Source organism: Felis catus, chromosome A2, assembly GCF_018350175.1.
Source record: "Felis catus isolate Fca126 chromosome A2, F.catus_Fca126_mat1.0, whole genome shotgun sequence".
In the NCBI taxonomy this organism is placed as follows: Eukaryota; Metazoa; Chordata; class Mammalia; order Carnivora; family Felidae; genus Felis; species Felis catus.
The window spans coordinates 131,945,940-131,962,123 of NC_058369.1; the positions used below are offsets into that span (position 1 = coordinate 131,945,940).

Below are 16,184 nucleotides of genomic sequence, written 5' to 3' on the forward strand. Positions count from 1 at the left end.
AGTCGTGGAAGATGAAGTAGAAGTGTGAGGCACAGCAATGTGGAGCATTGTGGTTTGTGTGCACACAGAGATGAGGCAGGCAAGAAATCAAGAAGAAAACTAAATGCTTGATGAAAAATTAGAGTTTGGAAGAAGGAGAAAATGGTATTAAAGACAATGCTAAGATTTCAAGTCATATTCATTTGTCCTTGAAAACATTTTTGATTGTTATATACATGGATACTACAATGTTTTGATCAAAACCTTATAAAAGTATCTACAAACAGGAAATCTTTTGTCATCAGACATTAGAAAAAAAGTACTTATAACATTGATAATAATCCTGTTAAATAAAATCTCTTCCTGAAAGAAAAGTACAAATCAGTTTTAAAAATAAGGAGTAAGGGGTAAACCTCATTCAATCTGTGGCGTTTATGCTATGGTAGAACAAGATACTGTCTAAAGTATGGCAATTAACAAATCCTTCTTTAATCTAGGAAGTGTAAAATCAATCTTTAAGACTTCTAATATTTATTCAAGTGTGGTGGGGGGGGGGAGGAGGAAGGGAGAGAAAGGCAGGGAGGGAGAAATGGGAAAGAGAGATTTTAGAAATACTCTTTTAAGAAGGACATATCAGGCAGATATAACATGCATAATCTTCACAGGGATATATGCTTCATTGTATATGAAAATACAGTAATTATTTAATTGGTCAAACTATAAATAGCAGAAGTATATAAACAATTGAATTTATTTAGAATTTTTGCATACAAACAAGCACCCATGATATGAAGTAGAAGAAAAATAGAGCAGAATGCATTATAACTTTGTTGTTTCTTCAGTGATGATATTAGATGTAGCAGGGTTTCTTGCTCCCTCCATATTTCCTGATAAGAGAGTATAAACTTCACCACTACTCCATATATACACCTAAAATGTCCTCAGCTGTTTTTGGAAGTCCCCACAGAGAATCTTATGAGTGTTCCCAAATAGATGCTCTCAGTGACTACATGCTTCTTTTTCTTTTGGTCCATGTTTCTTTTGGAGATGTCACCAAGAAGATTCATGAAGGAGTGTTGGTCTCTCCCTGCTTCTTGGTTTGTTTCCTACTATTATCTGTTAATCACCACTGTACCAGGATCTCACTCAACTGAAGTTCTTCTTTTAAAGAGGGAAAGATACCTCCAAGCACACAAATCTATGTGTCATTCCTTGTCACAAAAGTCTCAGACATGTCAATTTTATTCCCCCAAACTCACTTAAATCATGCATAAACATTTTTTCAGCATCTTGCTTGAGCATCTTTTTTTTTTTTTTTACTTACATAGGAGTTCATGAAGGTTGGCTTAGAAGCTAGCAGTCTACTCAAAGCAGAGCTTGCTTTTTATGCTGAATCTTTTCTTGTCTTTTATTTGAGGATTAGAATTTGTAAATAATTGTTTGATTTAAAACTTTTTAACAATTCTATTATATAGGTAGGACGCATTATTATCATCACTTTATAGACCAGAAACCTGAAACTTGAAAAGCTGCATTTACTCAGCAAGTAAATTGCAGAGCTGAAACTCAAATCCAAGTTGTCAGAATCCAGATATAGTCCACTATGCTCAACTGTCTTCACAGAGATGGGAGATATGCTGTGTGTCAAATGCCATCCTATAATGTGTAACACCTGCAATTGCAGAATGACATTCTGCCCTTAACAGAGTAGATTCCTCTTACTGATTTTAGGTACCTCATCAAAGCCATCATTCCTCTCAACAAAAATGCATGTTACTGGGGAATTATGTGGAAACACACACTTCACGTTTTTTTTTTTTTTTTACAAATAGATCCAGGGTTTTAGAGATGTCCTGAACCACAGAGCTATATTAAAGGAACATCTGCCCTCTGCATACTGATTCGGTTCTCTAAAGCGGCTTTTATAAAAGAGGTTTTACTGTGTGTATTTCAGTGTTAGTATATATATTTCTTTTGATTTCAAAATCCTTTATCCAAGGTGTATGTTCTTATTAAAAATATTAAATATGCATAGAGGGGATTGAATCTACATGGTAAAGGATAAATTTAATTGAAACACTCAAAAGTTCTCTTTTCCTGGAAGTTGTATTAACAAATTATGGTTTCTTATGTTTACAGTAATGAATTGAACTTTTAAATAATAATACCTGTATATTTGAATTGAATTATATATATAATCTATATATTATAAATCTGTGTATATGTATGTGCAAATATATATTTAATTGCTTCTTCAAATTACTTAAGCAGATTTGAGCAAACACTTCTTGTGCAGACACTTAACAAAGTATTAAAAAAATTTTTTTAATGTTTATTTATTTTTGAGAGAGAAAGAGACTGAGCACAAGCAGGGGAGGGGCAGAGAGAGAGAGGGAGGCACAGAGCCCAAAGTGAGGCTCGAACTTGGGAATGGCGAGATCATGACCTGAGCCAAAGTTGGGCGCTTAACTGACTGAGACACCCAGATGCCCCTAACAAAGTATTTTTAATAATTAAAAAATTATGTCTGCATGACCATTTTAGTCAATTGAGGTGATTGACGAGTAACTGATCAATATCAATAACCTGTATGAACATTGTCAAGGATGGTAGTGGAGGTAGAAGCTCCACCTCAGTGGTTCTTAACCTTGGCTGCCCTCTGAATCACCTGAGGGACCTTTAAAAAAATGCTTCATGCTGTGGCTTTAGTTTTAGGAATTTTGATTTGACTACATGGAGCATGGCCTGAACAATGGGATTTTTTTAAAAGCTTCTCAAGTGGTTCTAGTTTGTATCTAAAGTTAGCATTCACTGCCATACTGCATTTGTTTCCCCCAAATGGAATAATTCTCAAACAGCACAGGAAAGAGCATATTCATTATAATCTGTCAAGCCAGGACAAATTGAGATTATTTTTGAGGAGAGGAACTCTATTTAACTAGAGTATAGGGGACCAAAATGGTAAATTCAGCCCACTCTTATAAATCAATCTTTTTTTCTTCTTATAAATTACATACACCAGGTAAAATCTGAATTGATAAACATGCAGCTATATGCTGCTTACATAGTCTGTGTAATTAACCTTTCTGCCTTGCATGATGAATTATAATCCATGATTGCATTTAATCAGAATTATGGAATGCAGTTTGTTTAAGTCTTACCTGAACCCTGTGATGTACCCCCTTATTCTTAACATGTCAAAAATGTACACCGGGTTACATTTTTGAATCATAGTTTAATAAAACCAGTCAAAAGTTAAAAAAAAAAAACACTCAAGGCTGAATTCCTGTCATCAGAGGAACTTTCAGTTTTTTGAACCATATCTAGAGTGGTTTAGGGAATTGGAATAGTAATAGAGGCAAGAGAAGGGAAGAGTTTTAGAGAAGCCCATGGACTATGGATCCAATTTAAATTTTTAAAAAAATTTTTTAATGTTAATTTTTTATTTTTGAGAGAGAGGGAGACAGAGTGCGAGTGGAGAGGGCTAGAGAGAGAGGGAGGCACAGAATCTGAAGCAGGGTCCAGGCTCTGAGCTGTCAGCACAAGCCTGACCCGGGGCTTGAACTCATGAACCATGAGATCATGACCTGAGCTGACATTAGCACTTGACCGACTGAGCTACCCAGACACCCCTCCAGTTTAATTTTTTAACTCTTATTTATACTGATGGCTTTCCTGGAAACTCTTCTTCCTGCACCCCCATTTCAAGAAATGTAAAGTTAGCAATTGAAGATATATGCAGTTACTTGAGGAGGGAGAGAGTAGATTTAGAAGGATGATTTCAGGGCTGACTCCTGTTAGATGATGTTGTGCCTTTCTCTCCACTCCTGCATTTAGCCTATGCAATAACTAGCAGAACTGTACCTGGAAGGACTGGGAACAAACAGTTCTCTCTGGAGAGGTTTTAGATTTTAAATGCAGATGATTAGATCAAAAATGGAGTGAATATGAGAAAATGCAAATACATTTTTATCATTTACATATACCTCCAATTCTTTTTTTTCCCATCCCCATAATACCATATGATGCTGGGTTTTTTTTGTTGTTGTTGTTTTTTTGGGTTTGTTTTTGTTTGTTTGTTTTGAGTATAGTTGACAATGTTCCATTAGCTTCAGGTGTATAACTTAGTGATTTGGCAAGTTGATACATTATACTATGTTCACCACAAGTATGCCTACCATCTGTCCCATTATATCATTATTATAGTATCATTGATTGTATTCCTCATGCTTTGCTTTTTGTTCCCATGACTCACTAATTCCATAAGTGGAGACCTGTGTCTCCCACTTCCCTTCACCCATATTGCTTAATCCCCTACCCTCTTTTCTGTCTGATAACCCTCAGTTTGTTCTCTGTATTTATACTTATGATTCCGGTTTTTGTTCATTTTTTTTAAGTCTTTGGGGTTTTATTTATTAAAAAATTTTTTTTGAATCTTTATTTATTTTGAGAGAGAGACAGAATGTGAGCAGGGGAAGAGCCGAGAGAGACAGAAACGCAGAATCAAAAGCAGGCTCCAGGTCCTGAGCTGTCAGCACAGAGCCTGACATGGGGTTCAAACCCATGAACTGTGAGATCATGACCTGAGCCAAAGTCAGATGTTTAACCGACTGAGCCACCCAAGCACCCCTGTTCATTCATTTTTTTAAGATTCCATTTATGAGTGGAATCATATGGTATTTGTCTTTCTCTGGCTGACTTACTTCACTTAGCATAATACCAAATAGGTTCACCCATGTTATCTCAGATGGGACAGTCTCATCTTTTTTTATGGCTGTGTAATATTTCCTTATAACTACAATGCTAATGTAATCATTAAATCTTTTTCTTAAAAGTTGGTATTTCATTTTAAGAATGTTGGGCAACAGATATCCTTACCTCCCCCCAAATGATGGTATAAATTCAGGGTTATAAAACCGACAGAAATGATTAAAAGATAATTAACATATCAAAGGCTATAAAATCATCAGTGTTAATAATCATGGACATGTGTCAACATTCTGCCCTGTTAATAACTATGCTTAATAATAATGAGAATATTTTTTGAGTACTTAAAGGGCTAAGCACATTTTTAATTTATATGGATTAATTTATTTAAACCTCATTACAGCCCTAAGAGGTACATCTTGTCATCTCCCATTTTACAAATGTGCAAATTGAGGCTAGTAAGGGAAATAATCTGCCCTAACTCAAGGTCAGGATATGAACTTGGACATTTTGTTTCCAGCATCTACATTGTTAACTCCTATACAATATAATCTATATACCAAGTGGTTTGAATCATTTGGGGAAAAAAATGCAAGGATTTGAATTTCTGAGAAGAATTGCCCTGTATGACAGCAAGGTAAGTGGAGGAAGCCCTGAAAAATCTCATTCGTATTTTCTATTTAAGAGAACATGAAGAATCTGGCTTACCAGGAAAAAAATATGAAAAATGTTCCTCACTTGTTTTGATAAGCAGCACTAAAGACTGGGACTGGGATGCTACCCAACCTTGCAACAGATGAAACAGGAAGACACAAATAATCTCCTAGGAATAATTGTATTAGCCAATTATTAGGACTGGCAGCAGTAAACAGAGGAATCTGAGCAGAGGAAAATAATTGCACGTCAAACAAAAGTGGTGACCAGTGAACTGACCCTTGATGTAGGAGTTTAAACAAAATAAGACAAGAACAGAGACAGAGTTCCCCACCATAGACTTGGAATCTTCCTTATTCCTTTAGTAGTAGAATGTGTAACATCAGCAGATATTCCAGAAAAGGCATGAAACACCACTCAGGTAACTGAACTGAATTGAAGAAAATTCACTTCCATTATATTTTAGTTTTGTCTTCATTTTTATTCTGGTTAAAAAAAAATTCTGTTCAAGTATGACAAACATGTAGGAAATTACATAAATCAAAAGAACAAAACAATCAAGAAATGACCACAAAGTGAAAAATTTCACGTAACCATTGCATGGATCAAGGGATAAAACATTTGTAGTGCCAAGATGTTTTCCTTAGACTCTCTTTTGACTTCTAACACCATGTATTGGTTTTGCAGATTTTTGTATTTTATATAAACGGAACACGATGCATATATCCTCTTGTTACTTGCATCTTGTACTCCTGAAGTTCATTCCTGTTGTTACTTGTAGCAGTAATTCATTCATTGTTATTGTTATATATTGGTTGTGGCAGATTGCTGCAGTGATAGCTCCCAGTAAATCATGCTTGTCTGTGTATATGCCCTCTGTAATGTGCTGTTGGCTTCTTCTGTCAAAAGATGGAGGCTGTTTTTTCACTGTATTGAATCTAGGCTGGCTTTATAAATTCTTTGACTTAGATTTTGGTGGAAATGATATTATGCAACTTCTAGTGCTTCTTATCCCTGAGTACTTGCAGTTTCCTCTCTCGCCTTCTTATGTCCTTTTATTATCATGCTCTGAAGAAGCCTAAAGTAGCCTACTAAAGATGAAAGGCTCTGTAGGATGACAGAAGAGTAATAGTGAGCCCAGTGATAGCCAGAACCATGTTCCAGAGACCATCTTGCATCTGCATATCTAGGGGAAACATCAGATGACCATAACCACATGAGTGAATCCAGACAGACTGGTAGAAGAAACCCCTAGCCAACCTACAGTTTCTGAAAATATTACGTTGTAGTTTTAAGTCATTGAGTTTTAGTTTAATTTGTTATGCAGCAACAGATAACTGAGATAGCACAGGTGAAAACATTGCTATTTATTTGTCCATTCTATAATGGACATTTGGATATTTCCAGGTTTTGGCAATTCCAAGTATTTCCACTATGATGTGTTTTAGGAAACACATGTATGTATTTCTGTTGAATATATATCTAGAAGTACACTTGCTAGTTTGAGTATAAATAGATATTGGATACAGTTTTCCAAAGTGGCTGTATCAATTTTACTCCTATCAGCAATGTAAGAGAGTTCCAGTTGCTCCATATTCTCATTAATCCTTGGCACTGTCTCTTATTTTCACTTTAGTCATTCTGGTACGTAGTTAGTAGTATCTCACAGTAGATTTAATTTGAATTCTCTAATGACTAAAGAATTTGATCTTTTTCATATGTTTATTGGCCCTTGGGATATCTTTTTAAAAATAAAGTATTTGGTTAAAGTCTGTTACCCATATTATTATTAGATTGTCTTTCTTTTTCTTACTAGTTTTTAGAATTTCTTTATATATTCTGGTTACAAGCCTTTTATCTGTTTCATGTGTTAGGAACATCACTTCCCACATTGTGGCTTGTCTTTTTATTCCTGTAATGGTATCTTTTGAATGTTTGGATCATATCACCACTTAGGCCAACTGAGGTGTTAGCTGAGAGTGAGGGGAATTTAGAATGGATTTTGGAGAAGGGAGAACATATGTGACAATATGGTCCTAAGATCAACTGAGTGATGGGACTGTGGTTCATGCCACAGACCTCCCTCTTTTGGGTTTCTCCTTAGGAAGAGAGGCCTGTGGGAATAGCATAAAAGTTGGACTATGGCAGCAGTGAGATGTGCCTCACAAACCTCCAACCACACAGGGAGTGTGAGTAATGATCTGAAGCACCGTTTTATTGTTTATTGGCCATTTATGTATCTTCCTTTGTGTAGTGTCTATACAGTTCTTTTGCTCATTTAAAACTTGGGTGTCTTTTTTTAATGATGTACACTAGTTGTTTATATATTGTGAATATGAATTCTTTGTTGGATCAATACATAGACACTATTTTTCTCTCAGTCTGTGGTTCTTAATGGTATTTTTTTTTTGTGGGAAAATGATTTTCATTTTAACGAAGTCCAACTTAACTGTTTCTTTTTATGTTTAATGCTTTTTGTATCCTTCTCAATGAATTATAATGCATCACAAGTTCTTGAAAATATTCTCATAAAGGCTTTAGAGTAGACTGCATGTTAAAGCAATGTATACCATATCTTCACAAATTAACTTTTGTATATAACATTAGATTAAGTATAAAGGTTCTCTCAGATATGTAGTTGTTTCAGAATAATTTATTGGAAAAGCCACCCCCCAACCACTGAATTGTATTGGTCAAAAGGAATTGATCATATGTATTATGTGGTATTTTTATCTCTCTTTTTCCTTGATCTGTACATTTTCTTTTGCATCAATACCAAACTGTCCTATTTACTGTAGCTTTATAGTCAATCTTAAATGTGATGCTTTAAGTCCTCTAACTTTGTTCTTCTTCAAAATTTTCTTAGATTCTCTAGATCCCTTATATTACCATGTGATTTTCAGAATCAGCTTTTCAAGTTCCATAAAAAAGTATACTAGGAATTTTATTGGGATTTCGTTGAATCTTTTTTTCTTTTAAAATATGTTTATTATGTACTTTACATTGAGCACTTCAGAAAAGAAAATAATTACAATGATTTCAAAATACAATTCCTGGATTCAATAAATATTTTTTATGATTACATCCAATCAATATCTAGAATTGTATGTAGACCTTAAGACAATTAACAAGTAAAATAGCTATATTAATCTCAGGGATGAGAAACATACATGATCACTTAAGTCACTTTATCACCCTGTTTTTTTAGAAAAACATGATTCACATTTGTTTCAAGTACGTGTACATCCATTGTAAGAGTTAAATTAGACTGCTGATGTTAACACCTTAAAACTATGATCTTTGTTATCTTAAAAGAAAATTCAGTTCAGTACAAAGAAATTCAAGAAGAAAATTTCAGGACCCTTGATCAGAAGCTTTTGATGGTTGTTGTACTACTCTGGTGTACATAAAAGTTTAAGTTAGATTAATAAAGAAGAGTGTTTCTTCTTCCCATTAAAGATACAATCCAAGAAATAGGTAAACTAGTATTCCATAAACTAGCTAGCCCTCCAGAAGTTACTAAGAAAAGACTCTTGATGTATATGAGTACATTTAAAAGCCTTAGCCAATGTTACAAAAACAAAACATTTAGCATATTATTTATGAGCACAAGCATAATTGCTTTCTGTCTTCTATAAATAACCATCTTTCAAATGCTAAAAGTGAGTTCCAACTGTGGTTCTTTTCTGATGTGAGAAGCTACAGGTATGCATGAGATGATTACTGATTTACTTTCTCAAAGTATTCTTTGGAGGCAATTGGGTTTGGCTTGATTGTAGGAGAATCGAGTGTCTAGTTTTCAGGGCAGATTTCTTCATTGGGTTTCCACAAACTGAAATGGCTTTACCAAGTGGAGGGTCTCCTCTGCATTTTGGCCCACTGAGAAATCATTGATGCTCAGATACTTGACGACTTTACTGGGGTCAGTTATGAAGAGATAGATGTCTTAAAGCAACATCAGGGACTTCTAACAGTACACTGTAGTCTCAGGAAATCTGTTTAGTCAAATCTGATAAGAGTGTGATGTTCATGTTGCTCAAACTGCCATTCTTCCTTGGTGTGTTTATCCAGGCAAGATAGGTGAAGTGGGAATCTTGAAACTGCAGCAACTTCACAGTTTATATCATGAAATTCGTTGGCTTTGTCACTAACAGCATCAATTTCTGTAGGACAAACAAAAGTGAAATCCGAAGGATAGAAGAATAGCGCCAATATTTCCCCTTAAAGTCATCAAGCCTTAGGTCTTGGAACTCTGTTTACAACTGCAATACCCTTTAAATAGGGTGTGTGCTACGTGCGTCAAGGGCATAGTATGAGGAACTGGTGCCAAGAGTGAACTTTACTTGACCAGAACCAAATCATAACACATTTGTCAAGCATGTTCTTCAGGAAACAGCAGGTCTAAGGCTGCAGAGGCATAGATGCCCCCAAGGAATAGCACTCACATGTTGGGTAATCCAAGCCTGGAGAAACCTTCCCACTTTGGCTGCCATCTTCAATGCATACTGGTTTTGTGAGGCAGACTGGGATTTCATTGATAAATTTGGGGGAGAATTGACCTCTGAACAATTGAATACTTAAGTACATTTACATGATAATTGTTTACTCCAGTCTTAGAGGTAACATTGACACAGCAGAAACACAACTCAAGGTTACAGGGTGAAAAGAATTACCATTGATAAAGAACAGGACAGGGTGAAAAGAATTACCATTGATAAAGAAATGGTTGTCACCTGAAAGAAGATGATACATATGAAAATTAGAAAACAAACACAAATACAGCATGTAGCAAATGAAATACTTAAGTAGAGAATGGAGCTAGTGGTAATAGAATCAACATTCAAATTCATAGTTCAGTATTTACTAAATTAAAGCAAATCAGTAAGGCTAATTATGTTTTAGGAAAAACTAACAGAGGATAACCACATTAAGATAAGATTTAGGGAAGTTACTGAATTTCGAAGACAAGGAATAGTATATAAGATTTCTGGTCAATACGGTATGTTAAACTGATATAGAAAATCATACTCCTATCTGAAACACATGTTGATAAATTTAACAATAAACTTTCAAAAATACATGTCAATTCTTGAAAGTATGTGGAAAGGCCCTAAGAACTAGAAATAATGAAATATTGTAAAGCCATAGTTGCAAGTGAGGGAGGCTGAAGCTGAATGGTTTTAGAACTGGACATGTGTTACTGCTGCTAAGGTTCCAAGATCTAGACTCAAATCAGAGATGAAATCTAAGCCTGTGCCTTGTAGGGAGCTTTCTACATAAAGCTTAGAACCATCAAATGTTGTTTAGTCCTTGAAATAGAGGCTAGAAAAACTACTCACAGACTGGGAGGTGCCCTAGCAATCTGAGTCATTCTAAAAATAAACATAGTAAATCCACATATGTAAAAGAGACTCATATTAGTCAAAAAACACTATGTAGATATATTTCATTTATAAATAGACACAAAACATTGTATCATGACCCAGAAAGGTAAAATATATTTCTGGAAAAATGTACCATAAAATATTAGTCAAGTAAATGCTTATTGATTAATAAACAAAAAATATTTAACATGCAAAGCATTTAATAGGAATGAAAAGGGATGCAATATAGATATAAAAGGAATATTCCACCAAGAAGCAATAAAATTAAAACTTTTATAACATTACCTCAAAACATTTAAAGCATATTTAAATATTAAATAAAGAGTGAAGGTGATCAAAAGGTACACACTTCTAATCATTAGATAAATAAGTCCTGGGGATGTAATATACAGCAAGGTGACTATAATTTACAATACTGTATTCTGTATTTGAAAGTTGCTAAGAGGGTAGGTCTTAAAAGTTCTTATCACAAGAAAAAAATTTTGTAGAAATAATATTTAAAGCAAAAATGGACACAGTTGTAATGAAAATTTGACTAACCTATAGTTACAGCAGGAAATATGCATATGCCTTTTTTAGTAACTAATAAATAGACAAAATGTTTTCAAGGATACAGGTTTGAACAGTTCAGTTACCACGTTTTATCTAATAGATATGAGATATGTGTGAGACCTGATACATATAGTTCCTGACTATAACAAATAGAGAAGCCACATTCTTTTCAAGTACTGAGAGATTAATGTTTTTTATTATGTTAAAATGTTTCAAAAGTGATAGATTTTAAAAACAAAATGTTGTATATACAAAGTATAGAACAAGACAATATATATTAATAAAAATCAGACAGTGCAAACTTAGTATACATATAAACATATGTAATAAAATGTAGAAACCCAGATGAGCTGGTTGGTGGTTGTCTCTGAGAAGAGAGGTAGCAGAATGAGACCTTGGAGATGTATTAAGGGGACTTAAAGTCTGGAATGATTAGTTTATTAATAATAATTAAAAAAAGACCTAAAGCAAACATAGTAAAATTTTTTAGCATATTGTTGATCCTGGATTGCAGTTACATTGGTATTTGCTATACTGTAATTTTCTGTATGTTTGGATACATCATAATATTTAAAAGGAATGACTATAATCTTCTAGAAGAATTGATTGGTAGATAAGAACTTGCTTTTGGGATGATATGTCTTAAGTCTTATCTTGATATATTCATATAAGCTTGATATTATGAACTCTGATAAAATGCAATGTCAAGAAGATCTTTATAAATTAGCAGCAGAGTTTTAACAAGTTTCTTGGAATTTGTCTAAGAGAGTGCCTTAGAGTTACAACAGTTCAGGGGTATTTATTAAAATACTATAAAGTCTGCCTTCCCATCACTAACATTGGAACTGATCACTTTCATTGGATTTCAACAAACCTCAAATATTACATAGTTGTTCTAAGAATTAATGGCAGTAATGTATGCCAGGCATATAATATAAATCAACAACAAAATTATGCCATAAAGATGCAGTATCCAAGCAGAAGATAAACGTCAGTCAAAAGTATTAGGAAAAAAAAAAATCAAGGTGGCTTCAGTATTTTCTTGGGAGCATTAGATACCAGTAGTCAACCAAGCAATACACAAAGAGTCCTATGGGTAAGCTATGTGACCCCAATATTTCATATCAGCTATGTTTTCATTTATGTATGAAGGCAACCTAAAAATAAACTTAAATATGCAAGGGATCCTAAAATATATCATCCGTGTGTTCTTTCTAAGTAGCTTACCTGAACAAGGAAAACTTCATCAAAAAAAGAATAACTCTGTTTTGTTTAGTGTTCTGTGTATTGTGTTTATTTTGCCCAACATTGATATTGCTGTATTTGTTCTGTTTTTATTTGTGTAAATCTCATTTTCCTTTGCCTACCCTTTTATACTAAAGCTATAGATTACATTGTTTTATATCATCTTGGATACAGTATGTGATTGGAACTTATTTCTTTTACCTCTTTCAATTTAGGAGTCAATTTATTTTAGAACATGGTTTTTATCTCTCTTATCTTAACTTCTATGATACATATTTGGACTTAATTCTCTTGTATCAGTGTTTATTTATGTATGATCCTATTTTTGGTTTTCTTGCTGTGTTTTGTTTCCTTTCTGTTGATATATGATATCTCTTTCCTTTATGCCTCCTCCCAAGTCCTTCATCATATCTCAGTAACTTGAAAATATATACTGCAGCATATTTTTAGGTCTATTAGTAATTATCTCCATTAATTTAAATATTCTTATATTACAGCTTGAGAAATGAAATGGCATATATTGACCGCCCTCATATAAAAGATGAAGAATTAGCAAATGTCTATTTTTGTTCTTCTCACCATTTTGTTAGCATATAGTCTCTTTATCTTATATAGCTTTTGTTTAAATAATGATAACAATTGCATTCTTGTTTGTAGAGAGCTGTATTACATCAGTAATGTAAGCCCACAGAGCAAGAAGATTTAAAAAGTAGACAATGACTTGCACAGTTATAAATATACTAATTAATAGAATATTCCATATTTAGTGCCTTTCGGACAGAAACCAACTAGTTTTGGGGCACCTGGATGTCTCAGTAGGTTATGTCTGACTCTTAGTTTTGACCCAAGTCATGATCTCACTATTGGTGGGATTGAGACCTGTATTGGCTCCATGCTGTCTGTGGAGCCTCCTTGGGATTCATTCTCTCTCTCACTCTCTGTCTGTCTCTCCTTCTCTGTTCCTCCCTGTTCTCTCTCTCTCTCTCTCTCTCTCTCTCAAAATCTAAATAAACTTAAAAAAAACCCAGAAACCAGCTATTTTATGGGCTATGAAACATTTACAAAAATGACCGTACATTAGGTCGCAAAGAAAACCTTAATAAATACTTTAGAGTGGAAGGAATGCAATGATGTCTTTTGATCACAGTGTAATAAAAATTAGAAGTCCATAATAAAAAGAAAAGTCCATGACCAAAAAAGGAATAAACAGTGAAAAAATTTTTAAATATTGAAAAAGGAAATAACATTTACAAAAATAAATATATCAGACATTTAGAAAACTAAATAAATATAAATTTTTAAAAACTTCTTGGGGCGCCTGGGTGGCGCAGTCGGTTAAGCGTCCGACTTCAGCCAGGTCACGATCTCGCGGTCCGTGAGTTCGAGCCCCGCGTCGGGCTCTGGGCTGATGGCTCAGAGCCTGGAGCCTGTTTCCGATTCTGTGTCTCCCTCTCTCTCTGCCCCTTCCCCGTTCATGCTCTGTCTCTCTCTGTCCCAAAAATAAATAAATGTTGAAAAAAAAAAATTTAAAAAAAAAATTAAAAAAAAAAATAAATAAAAACTTCTTAAACAACTTGTAAGTAAAATAAATGTAAATTATGATATCTAGAAATTAATGATAAGAGCACTATTTATCATAACATATGAGATTTCTACAAAGTTATACATGAAGTATTTATAACTTTTGACATCTTCAATATATAAAAAATGAGTGAAAACAATGAATTAAGCATCCAATTTTAGAAGTTAAAAATGAACAAAATAAATCTTTTTTAAATTTTTTAATGTTTATTTTTGAGAGAGAGAGAGAAAGCAAGAGAATGAGTGGGGGAGTGCCAGAGAGAGAGAGAGACACAGAATATGAAGCAGGCTCCAGGCTCCAAGTTCCAAGCACTAGCACAGAGCCCAAAGCGGGGCTTGAACTCTCGAACCATGAGATCATGATCTGAGCCAAAGTTGGATGCCTAACCGACTGAACCACCCAGGTGCCCCAAGAGCAAAATAAATCTAAGGAAAGCAGTAGGAAAAAGTCAAGGATAAATGCAGAAATCAATGAATTAAAACTGAGGAAAGGATAAAATATTAAGTAAAAAGAGAAGGAGATTTTTTTATTAGGTAGAAAAAGGTAAGTTGATAAAATTAATATTAATACACTAGGCACAGATCTGGTTTAAAAAAATGGAATATGACAAATGAACAGTTCACCAGATTAATTACCATTAGAGTTAAACAACAAACAAAAGAAAACACCACAAATGTACATATGTAGAAACTGAGTAAGGAAAAATAACTATAGATAAAGAGGAAATGATAAGATTTATAAAATAAAATTTTCAATTGTATAATAATAACTGAAAATGTTAATAAAATATACAAAGATAAGGAAAAATAAAAATACCAGGATTGGTTCAAGAAAAGAAAGAAGTGACAAATATATAAATAATCATAGACAGTTGAGAACATTTTCTAAAACTATACCTTAGAAATAACAGACTGAGATGATTTTATAGGTGATTTATTTTAAATCTTCAAAGAAGGGATAACTCTGATAATTAATCTTTTGCAAGTATTGTGGAAGAAGAAAACCTTCTGATGTGTTTTTAAAAATCATCATAATATTGGTACTTATATTTGACTATGATAATCCAAAAAAAGAAAACTAGGCCTGGTTCTAATTTCATTTGGGAATATTAATGTGAAAAATCTTAAGGTGTTATCGAATAGAACACAGTAGTATATTGGAATATACACCATTACCAAGACCCTTCATGCTATTAATGCACGTGTGGCTCAATATTAGGAAGTCTACTACTGCAATACACTCTAATAAGAGGTGAAGGCAGAATTAGTTTGATAGCCATACAAAATAGCACTTGATAATATTCAAGGTCTACTTCTAATAAAAACTCTTAGTAACCTAAGAATAGAAGAAAACTCCCTTAATAGACTAAGGAGCATCAGAAACCAGCAGGACACATATATAACAGTGGACTCCAAGAAGTAATTTCTGTAAAATCAGGAAAAAGACTAGTTGGAATCTGGTTTACTACTAAGAAACACCCTAAATACTCTGGTAATAATTAGGGTTAGAGGAAACATCAGTATGCATGTCCAAAGAAGGAACAAGGGTTCTACAGGAGCTAGTATCAAATGAACATTTCTGAGGTCAGTTTTTGAGAAGCAACTAGAAGAAAATTTGCCTGAACCCCTTACAAACAGTAGCAAATCTCTATAATCCAGAATGATGAAAGTTTCTGCATCACTCAGATTTTCAGCAGGTAACTCCAAATTCCTAAACTCAGTAATCACTGCCTGAAATTCCACTACCTGGAGATCTGTTGAAGTTAACAAGCATTTATGCATATACTTAGGGGGCACAGGTGTCACTAACTCCTAATCACTAACATTACAGCAATGAGTCTTTCAATAAGTTAGCACATCACTGACACCTTAAAGGAAGGTGATAGTGGTAGTTCATATTTATTGAGTGCTTATCCATGTGCCAGGCACTGTTCTGATGATATATGTATCATCTCATTTAATCCTCACAATAACCATGCTACATATGGAGAAACAGAGGCTCAGTGATGAGCCTAACTCACATAGCTAGTAAATGGTGGGGCTGCGATTCAAAATCAAGCAGCTGAGTGCCCAATCTGCTAC

General features: G+C 34.0%; 2 pseudogenes; one reads left to right on the forward strand and one right to left on the reverse strand.

Annotated features, from left to right (window-relative positions):
* Positions 1–16,184, forward strand: part of LOC109497557 — a 184,940-nt pseudogene that overhangs the window by 110,837 nt on the left and 57,919 nt on the right.
* LOC101084610 lies at positions 9,061–9,916 on the reverse strand (annotated as a pseudogene).